This window comes from Aquarana catesbeiana, linkage group LG12 (genome assembly GCF_042186555.1).
Source record: "Aquarana catesbeiana isolate 2022-GZ linkage group LG12, ASM4218655v1, whole genome shotgun sequence".
Lineage (NCBI taxonomy): Eukaryota > Metazoa > Chordata > Amphibia > Anura > Ranidae > Aquarana > Aquarana catesbeiana.
In genome coordinates, this window is record NC_133335.1 from 10706946 (window position 1) to 10717343 (window position 10398).

The window sequence follows — 10398 nt, forward strand, 5'->3', positions numbered from 1 at the left end:
CCTACAGACCGGTGGCAGGGCTGTGGAGTAGAGCGGCGTCTATTCCACGGGCCGCACGCCTTCCGGGTTCGGATGGCAAGCGCGTCATTTCCGACCGGGGGCGGGGCCTCGAGCGGCGCGACGCGGCTTCCGGTTCCGGCCGCTGGAACGCAGGAGGGGGGGGCGGTCTCCATGGCTGATTTCATTTCCGGCCCTCACAGCGGTGAGCGGCCCGGGAAAATCAAATAAAAGAGCACAAACGCCGCTGTGTGTCCTGTCAATAATGGAGGACGATCAGACGGCGGTGGCAGGAGCAGGAGCCACAACAATCAGCCAGGCTCAGGTAAGCAGGGATACTGGTCTCTGTCTTTACTCTATGGGCATTTATAATGTTTATATATTATCCCTTCCCTAAAAAAAAAAAAAAAAAAAAAAAAAAAAGGGGGGAGCCTGCAGATCACTTGATCCTGAGTACTAAAGGAGGGATAAGTGATTAATTATGTTTTAAGGTGGATCTGTGGGGTGATTCACCGGCTGTGGAACAGATCATGGGTGTTAAGGGGTTAACTTCCTTGGTGGTGTTTTTTTCTGTGTTCCTTATACAGCATGTAAGCTGTTGTTTGTGAAATATGGTTCAGCTATTGTCTTTTTTCCCTTGGGATATTGCAGAAGGCTAAAGAAAAGACCAAGCATGTCTCCCCTATTGTTAAAAGGAAGTGTCCCTCTTGTAAGGGGTTACTGAGGGATTCCTGGCCCAAAGTATTATGCAAATCTTGCATTACGGACATAGTTAAGGAGGAGACAGCTCCTGCTAGTCCTGCAGCTCAACAAAGTGAATTGCTAAGCTCTTTCAGGAAGGAACTGGCAGACACCTTTGAGTCCTTCAGGTCCTACCTAGATAGGCGTCCAACGGCGCATAGCAGTGTGGTGCCACATTCTCTATCCTCTGTTTCAGCATCCAGAGGGGGCAGCGACTCAGAGGAGGAGGAAAGTAACATTTTACTAAATTCGGAGGAGGAAGCAGAAGAAGTAAATGAAGCTTCTTCTCCTTCTTCTAGGTACAAGTTATCCCTTGAGGAGGTAGATTTGCTGAGAACAATTCATACTACCCTTAACATCACAGAGGATAAGGCTCAGCTATCCCTACACGATAAGATGTTCCAAGGCCTCGGGGAGGAAAAACATAGGGTTTTTCCTGTACATAAATTTTTATCAGAGACCATTAAGAGGGAGTGGAAGGATCCAGAGAGAGCCCCCTTCTTTTCTAAATCCCTCAAGCGAAGGTTTCCGTTTGATGAGGATAGCTCGCATATTTGGAATAAAAAGCCAAGACTAGACGCAGCCTTTTCCCAGGTATCTAGGAATACTGACCTGGCCTTTGAGGACATGGGTATCCTTAAAGATACCATGGACAAAAAGGCAGACTCCCTATTAAGGAAGGCATGGGATTCTTCTTTAGCAAATTTGAAGCCTGCCATGGCCTCAACTGTGGTAGCCAGAAATCTGGAACACTGGCTGGAGCAGCTGAAAATCCACATTGAGGCAGGGACGCCTCGTAAGGATCTGCTTGATACGCTACCGGTGTTATCAAAAGCGGTAGGGTATATAGCAGATGCCTCAGCGGAGTCAATCAGGATGTCAGCCAGATCCACAGCTCTGATAAACTCAGCTCGCAGGGCGTTATGGGTCAAGACATGGACAGGGGATACTGCTTCAAAGACAAAATTGTGCGGTTTACCCTTTGAAGGTGATCTAGTGTTTGGTCCTGGGCTGGAAGCTATTCTTGACAGAACAGCTGACAAAAAGAAAGCTTTCCCTATAAAGAAGAAGGTACTTCCGCAAGGCAACAAAAATTTTCGTGCTTTTCGAAAGACCCCAGATACCAAAGAGGCAGGCTACAAAAGGCCTTGGAAGTCTCAAAGAGGGAGGGGTAAGTCAGGAGTACTTTTCCGCACCCCAACCACAAGCCCAAAAACCCAGTGACGGTCACCCAACTGTGGGAGCAAGGTTACAGACCTTCTTTCTACAGTGGAAGACTATAACAAGCAGCCAGTTTATCCTAAAGACCATCTTGGAGGGTTACAGGCTGGAATTTTCTCAACCTCCTCCTGTGCGTTTTTACATAACACAGGCTCCCCGGGACTCAGAAAAGTCACTAGCAATGACAGCTATCCTGAAGGACTTGATGCTACAAAAGGTGATAGTGAACGTACCCCCTGGGGAATTAGAACAGGGGTGCTATTCACACATATTTCTTGTGAAGAAACCGTCAGGAAAATTCAGGCTCATCCTGAACCTGAAGATTCTAAACAAGACTATCAGGTACAAGAAGTTCAGGATGGACACAATATTCTCAGTGAAGAATCTCCTGACCCCGGGTTGTTTTATGGCTTCCATAGACCTGAGAGATGCATACTTGCATGTACCAGTAGCGTCAACATCTCAGAAACACCTAAGGTTTGCGATTAAAACTGGGAGAATCTACCCTTCATCTCCAGTTCAGAGCTCTCCCTTTCGGGCTGTCATCTTCTCCGAGGATTTTTACAAAGGTCCTGGCGGAGGCCTTGGCCCCACTCAGAGTAGAGGGGGTATCAGTCCTGCCCTATCTGGACGATCTACTAATTTTTGCCAAAACAAGGGACCTGTTGGTGAGAGATCTGGAAAAGACAATGAGACACCTGGTAGGTCTAGGATGGATAATCAACGAGGAGAAATCAAACTTGATTCCATCTCAGACCATACTATTCTTGGGTTACACAATAGATTCCATCCAGGAGAAAATTTTTCTCCCCGAGGGGAAGAGGGAGAAGCTTCAGGAGGCAGTGAAGAAGACGCAGACAAATATGCCAATCTCCATAAGAGCAGCTATGTCGGTCTTAGGGCTACTCACTGCGACTATTCCAGCGGTGCAGTGGGCACGTCTACATGGAAGGGAGCTCCAGCAGACAATTTTAACGAGTTGGTCCTATGGAGAGTCCCTAGAAAAATTAATAAGGATACCTGCGCGGGTTCAGAGGAAGCTTTGGTGGTGGAGAAACCACTCAAACCTGAACAGGGGTCTGCTCTGGAGTTTTCCTTTGCAGAAAAGATTAACAACAGACGCAAGTTCCTGGGGTTGGGGCGCCCACCTGGACGAGCAGATGGCTCAGGGGAGTTGGACAGACTGGGAAGCCAGAAAGTCCTCCAATTGGAGAGAGCTGAGGGCTATTCTCTTGGGTCTATGGGCCTTCGAAAGAACAGTCCGGGGCCATCATGTTCAGGTCCTATCGGACAATGCCACAGCGGTGGCCTATATATCAAGGCAGGGAGGAACAAGGAGCAGGGCTCTGCTATCCTTGGCACTCCAGATTCTAGCCTGGGCAGAAGACAGGCTAAACTCCATAACAGCGATACATCTGAAGGGAGATTTAAACCTTATGGCAGACTTTCTGAGCAGAGAAAGAGTACTGGAAGCAGAATGGAGTCTGAATGTAGAGACTTTCCAAAAACTAACAGAAAGATGGGGAATGCCCCAAATAGATCTTTTCGCATCCCAAAAGAATGCAAAAGTAGAGGCCTTCTTCTCACTAAACAGGCAGGATCAGGCAGAGGGATTGGATGCATTAGCGCAGCCATGGAAATTCCAGTTGTGCTACGCCTTTCCCCCCTTTCAGATGATCCCCTTGGTCTTAAGAAAGCTACAGAAGGAGAACACGACTATGATTCTGGTGGCTCCTTTCTGGCCCAAACGGGCTTGGTTCGCAACAATACAGGGGATGGCGGTGGAACCTTATTGGGAGCTTCCGCTTCGGAAGGACCTCCTAACGCAGGGCCCCCTTCATCACCCAAATACCCAGCATCTCAGGTTGACAGGTTGGTTACTGAGGAGCAGATGTTAAAAAATAAGGGCCTTTCAGATAAACTGGTTTCTACCCTGCTGAACAGTCGTAAGGAGGTTACCAGGGCCATCTACTTCAAAACGTGGAAACGATTTAATAGCTGGTGTGCGATTAGGTTACTTTCGCCACAGGAAATCGCTCCAGTGCTAGAGTTTCTCCATGAGGGAATGGAGATGGGGTTGGCAGCTAGCACCCTAAAGGTGCAGGTAGCTGCATTATCGGTTTTTCTTGAGAGGCAGTTATCAAGGGAGCCGCTTATTATTAGGTTTTTCAAGGCATTGGCCAGAGCTAGGCCAATACCTTTTAAGTTTTTTCCTAGATGGGACCTGTCTGTGGTTCTGCGGGGTCTAATCAAAGGACCTTTTGAACCTCCAGAGGAAGCGTCAATCAGGCTATGGTCGTTAAAAATAGTCCTGTTAGTAGCAGTAACTTCAGCTAGGAGAGTAAGCGAGTTACAAGCTCTTTCCATAAGAGAACCCTTTTGTTATATTTTTCCAGACCGGGTAGTGCTAAAAACTGACCCGGGTTTCTTGCCAAAGGTGGCATCAGCATTTCATAGGGAACAAGAGATAATTCTCCCTACCTTTTGTCCTAACCCGTCCAGTGCTAAGGAGAGGTCTTTCCATTCCCTGGACGTGAGAAGGTGTTTATTACATTATATAGAGATAACGAAAGATTTTAGAAGATCAGATTCGCTCTTTGTTCTCTTCTCTGGTCCACGGAAGGGGTATAGAGCATCCAAAAGCACCATAGGTAGATGGCTCAGAATGGCCATCAGCGAAGCTTATAAAGCTTCAGGAGCAGAGCCCCCTAAGGGGGTAGTAGCCCATTCAACAAGGGCAGTAGCAACGTCCTGGGCAGAGAGGGCAGGGGCTTCCCCGGGTCGGATCTGTAAAGCGGCCACGTGGACAAGTTTCTCCACCTTCACCCGCCACTACAGGTTGGACTTGCTATCAGCAGCGGAACAGTCGTTTGGCAGGAAGGTCCTGCAGGCGGTGGTCCCACCCTAGAGTAAGTACTCTTTTATCATCTCCAGGTGCTGTCCTGAAAGACGAAGGGAGAAAACCCTAGTTAGACTTACCGGTAACGGTATTTCTACGAGTCTTTCAGGACAGCGCCGATGACCCGCCCTAAGTTTTAAGGTTGTAAGATGTGTTATTGCTGTGTTCTGCTTATCTAATTTCAGCATGGCTGGAGGTACTCTATGAACAACTGAGGCCATGGTGGAAGTGTCCGGTCTTTAAAGAAACTGACTGCAGTGTTTCCTGGGAAAGTGGGTGGAGCTGCGCTCTCTCCAGGTGCTGTCCTGAAAGACTCGTAGAAATACCGTTACCGGTAAGTCTAACTAGGGTTTTTCTTCACTGATGGGGTGGCACTCAGTGCTGAGAAAGGAAATGCCATTTGTTTACATGTAAACCATGTGATCAGCTGTCTCCAATCACAGCTGATAAGAGCCAATGGTATTGGCTCTTTACACTGATCAGTGATGCACTGTGTCTGAGGAACAGAGTGCACCCCTGATCGCTGTGCTGTGAGCCCCCCGGTGGGGAGAGAGGGAAGAGTGTATGCATGGTAAAAAAATGGGAGGATGTTATATGACATCCCACCTGGCTGTCATCTTTACTATATTGGGGGCGGGAACTGGTTAAACTAGCATGAGACCAGGTCCCTTGCTAATGCAGTTTCTGTGGGGTATGCTAATCCAGCTCCCTTAATGTAATACAAAACAGTCTATTTACATTGTCCCTTTTATTTCTATATATGGATGATGGCACTGTCATTTTAATAAACATCCAAGTTCCCCCCCATTGATATACAGCTGTCACATGACTCACAACCTGTCTGCAGGGAAACATGAGCAGAAGGAGCTTCTAGTCTTGCTGCCGATTACATGTTCAAAATAAGTCTTTTAGAATACAGAGTAAAAAAGCTGAGTTAGACTTACCGGTAACTCCTTTTCTGAGAGTCTTCCAGGACAGCCCATGAGACCTAGGGCTCCTCCTACCAGGACAGGAAACGCGTTACCCCCACCAGAGAAAAGGGCGGTCCTCCATGCCCATGTCAGTCTTCTCAAGAACCGTAGGACCCTGCAAAACATATGCATAATACACATAACTTCAGACAAAGCCGGGTGGGAATCCGGCTGTGCTGGAAGACTCTCAGAAAAGGAGTTACCGGTAAGTCTAACTCAGCTTTTCTCCAAGCGTCTTCCAGGACAGCCCATGAGATGATGAGCCAGAACTTACCAGTCTAGGGAGGGACAACTGCCTGAAGGACTTTACGACCAAACGCCTGCTCCTGAGCTGATAGGAGATCCAGGCGATAATGTTGAATGAAGGTCCTTTAAGGTACTAACTGAAAGACCTTTGTCGACACCCTCTTGGAAAAATTCCAAAATAGATGGAATATCATGAGTTAATCTTTGATTTTCAGATAACCGTGAGTTAAACCTTTTCCAAACTTTGGAATATATGGCTCTAGTGGCTGGCTTCCTACAATTTACAAGAGTCTTGACTACCTTGTCAGAGAACCCCTGGGCGCTCAGTATCTTTTCTTCAGATACCAAGCCGTCAAGCTTAAGGAAACCACCTGAGGGTGTGATGCTGGACCCTGCAATAATAAGTCTTCTCTTTTCGGAAGGCTCTGAAACCAGAGACTAGCAGGGAGAACCATGGCCTCTTGGGTCAAAATGGGGCAATTTAGAATGAGATCCGTCTCCTCTAGCAGAAATTTCCAGAGGACTTCTGCAATCGGTCTGATTGGCGGGAAGGCATAACATAGGGCCGGGGGCCACGTGTTTGCCAGAGCATCGATCCCCAAGGCTTGGTCTGCCAGGTTCATGGAAACGAACCTCTCCGTCTTGCGGTTGTTCTGGTTTGCGAACAAATCTGCCACAGGATAACCCCATCTCCTGGTGAGGTCTGCAAAGACTTCGGGATGAAGGGACCAGTTGTTTCGGTCTACCCGGTAACGGCTGAGATAATCTGCCAGGCAATTGTTTGTCCCCTTCAGATGCACAGCTAAGATTAAAGCTAGATTCCCTTCTGCCCATGAAAGGATCTCCTGGGCAATAGACTGAAGCATTCGGCTTCTCGTGCCTCCCTGCTTGTTGATGTACGTGACTGTCGTGATATTGTCTGACAGAATTTGGAGGTTGTGACCCTTTATCTCCATCTGAAAAGCCTGCAGGGCTCTCTGGACTGCTAGCAGCTCTTTGATTGGATGAGGCCCTTGCCTTCTTTGAGGACCACTGTCCCTGTGCTACCGCATTGAGGTGGGCCCCCCATCCCCAGGAACTCGCATCCGTAGTAATTCTTTGGGATATGGGAAAGGACCATGGGAGACCTCCTGCAAGGTGCTGGCCAGTTCTCCACCACCACAGGCTTCTTTTTACCCTGGCGGGAAGCCAGATCCTTGACTCCAAGGACCTTACGTCCCTGTCCCGGTTTCTTAAAGCGGGGTTCCACTCAAATTTTTAACTTGATCATACCCCCTTCAGTTAATTGCATAGAAGTTCAAATGCCGCACGAAAAAAAAATATATTGCTGTAATTACCTTTTTTATATTGTACTTTATTGTGGCACTTCCTGTCTCTCCTCCCATGGGAGTAGGCGTGTTTATTGCTTTTCCCTGGCGCCGCACTGTCTCCTGGGAGCTTAGTGTCAGGCTTCCCAAGATTCAGTGCGGAAACAATGATCATGAACAAGCTGTGAATGAACAGCTTTCACCGTATCCTGGAAATCAATGCTTGTGGGCTTCACATGCCCACAAGCAAGATGGAAACAGCCAGCATCACATTTTTTAAGTTCTTCTTCAGTACGAAAACAGAGGCAGAAATATTACACCCAAACTGTGAGTATTATTTTGGGATTAGCAAAGTGTCTCAATGACCCCAAAAAAAAAAAAAAAAATTGGTCGCCGGACTCCCACTTTAATAGAAACATTTGGAATGGACGCTGACGGAGTCTTGTCCATGGTACTGCGGGGAAACATGAGGTCATAAGACCCACTGCCCTAGACACCTGTCTCAGAGAGACCGACTGGTTGGTCTGTAATGCTGACATAGTCTGGAACACTTTGGTAATCTTCTCCTGAGGAAGAAAAACTCTTTGGTTCACTGAGCAAAAATCGTAACCCAGATAAGTTACTTTCTGGGCCGGGATCAGGGACGATTTTTCTTTATCAACCAGCCTAGGGACTGTAAGAAGTCCTGTACAGCCTGGAGATCCTCCAACAGCCTCTGGTATGACTTCACCACTATCAGGAGGTCGTCCAAGTAAGGGATAACAGTTATCGCTTTTAACCTCAGTGGAGCCAGCGCTTCCCCCAACACTTTCGTAAAGATGCGTGGGGCTGAGGAAAGGCCGAAGGGGAGGGCTTGAAATGGAAAACGTCGGGTCCCCATACCTGTCTTCACTGCCAATCTCAAAAATATTTGGAAGGCTGGATAGATAGGGATGTGAAGATGGGCATTTCTTAAGTCCATTATGGCCATAAAGCAGTTTGGGTATAGTAGGTTTTTGATAGTGAAAACCGTCTCCATACGGAAATGCTTGTATCTGATGGACTTGTTTAAAGTCCGGAGATTCAGGATAAGTCGAAATTTTCCCGACGGCTTTTTGACCACAAATACATGAGAGTAGAATCCCTTGCCCTGCTCTGACTGGGGAACCGGTATCAGGACTTTTTGATCCAATAACAAACTCCAGCCTGTACCCATTGGTCACTAGGTCCAGGATGAAGGGGCTCGAAGTGACTGCTGCCCACTGTGGGATGAAGGTCCTCAATCTTCCTCCCACCGGGGAACACAAGTCACTGTGGCTTGGTAGGCTGTTGAGGAGGGTTAAACAGCACTCCCCCTTTGCCTCCTGCCTTTGTGCCCAGTCCAGTGTTTTTTCGGGCCTGCTGTCCTTTTCTCTAGGACTCTGTTGCCTGCCTTGGCCAAGAAAACATTTTCTGGCTGTCAGGATTCTCTATTTCTCTGGAAATGCCTTTTTCTTATCAGCCGTGCGTTCCAGTGCCTCCTGCAGTCCCGGGCCAAATAAATGATCGCCTGTTAAGGGAAACCCACAAAGGCGTAATTTGGAGGCTGCGTCCCCTGACCAGGTTTTAAGCCAGAGGCTTCTCCTGGCTGAGTTCAGTAAACCTGAAGTCCTGGCTGACATTCTTACCGACTCTGCGGAAGAATCTGCCAAAAAACCTACAGCCCGAAAGAGGAGAGGAAAAGACTTCAGAATCTGCTCTCTTGAGGTACCAGCTGACAGATGTGACTGAATCTGAGTCAACCAAACCTCCAGATTTCTGGGCACACAAGTGGAGGCCAGAGCTGGTTTCAGGTTCCCAACCGCTGAGACCCAGGCTCTCTGGAGAAGCATATCCCCTCTCTTGTCCATCGGATCCTTAAGCGTGCCCACATTATCGAACGTTAGGGCCGAGTTTTTTTAAACCTTCGGTTTCTTATTCCACGGCTGCGCAGTGTCCTCCTCAAAAGGGAACCTTCTTTTTAGGTTACTAGAGAAGAACGTTTTTCTTTCCAGGTTATCCCATTCCAGCTTAATAGTATCAATCAATGAGCTATGAACTGGAAAAACTCTAGTTTTTTTTTTCTTATGCAATCCCTTATACATAAAATCATGTTTGGATAACTGAACCTCTTCCTCTTTCAATTCAAGGGTGGTATAGATAGCCTTTAACAAGTCATCCACATCCTCTACAGATAACTTAAATCTCGAGCCCCGAGTGGATTCTCTATCCCTGGGCTCTAAATCTGACCCTGATTCTTCTGGAGAAGAACGGGTAGATCTGACCTCAGCCTCAGAGTCTTCACCCTCTGCCTGCTGCGGAGTGCTGACCGAAGTTCTCTGTGTGGACGGACCCTCAGCTGGGGTCTGGAGCTTGTCAATAAGCGTTCTAAAGGAACTAAAGGTGGATGCAAGCTCGTCCCTTACAGAGGTTAGCATTATCTGACTAGAGGCAACCGGGTCATCTTTTACCAGGCCATCTGTACAGCTGCAACAAACGGCTTTGCTCCATGAGGAGCTTAATTTGTTTGCGCACACCGCACATTTCTTTTTAGGTGGCTGCGCTTGAGTCTTGTCCTAGGTCTTGGTCTGTAAGACAAAAAAATAAGTGACCCATAATAAGACTCACAGCCACCTCTCCACTCTGAACCACCATGTGCAGGAGGGAGGAAATGTGTCCCCATAACCCACTACTACAGAGAGGGGAGGGGGAGGGAACACTCACAGGGAAAGCAAGAGAGTGACATAACACTTCAGGCTGGTGTTGGGCGCATCGACTGCCTGTGTAGGAACTGCAGACTGATCCATCTTGCCCCTTTCTGGCTTTCCACAGCCTGGCTGCTTTAACCAGAAGACACCAGCAGCCAGTGTCTCCTGTTTGAGCCGTTTAAGGAGACTGGAACCGACGTCTCCGGTGCCCGGCGATGACGTCATATGCCCTGGAAGTGACCTGCTCTCAGCAGTTCCTGTGGGCCAGCTTGAAGCGCAGAAGCTCCGCCCCCTTCTCGAGCGCCGCAGTT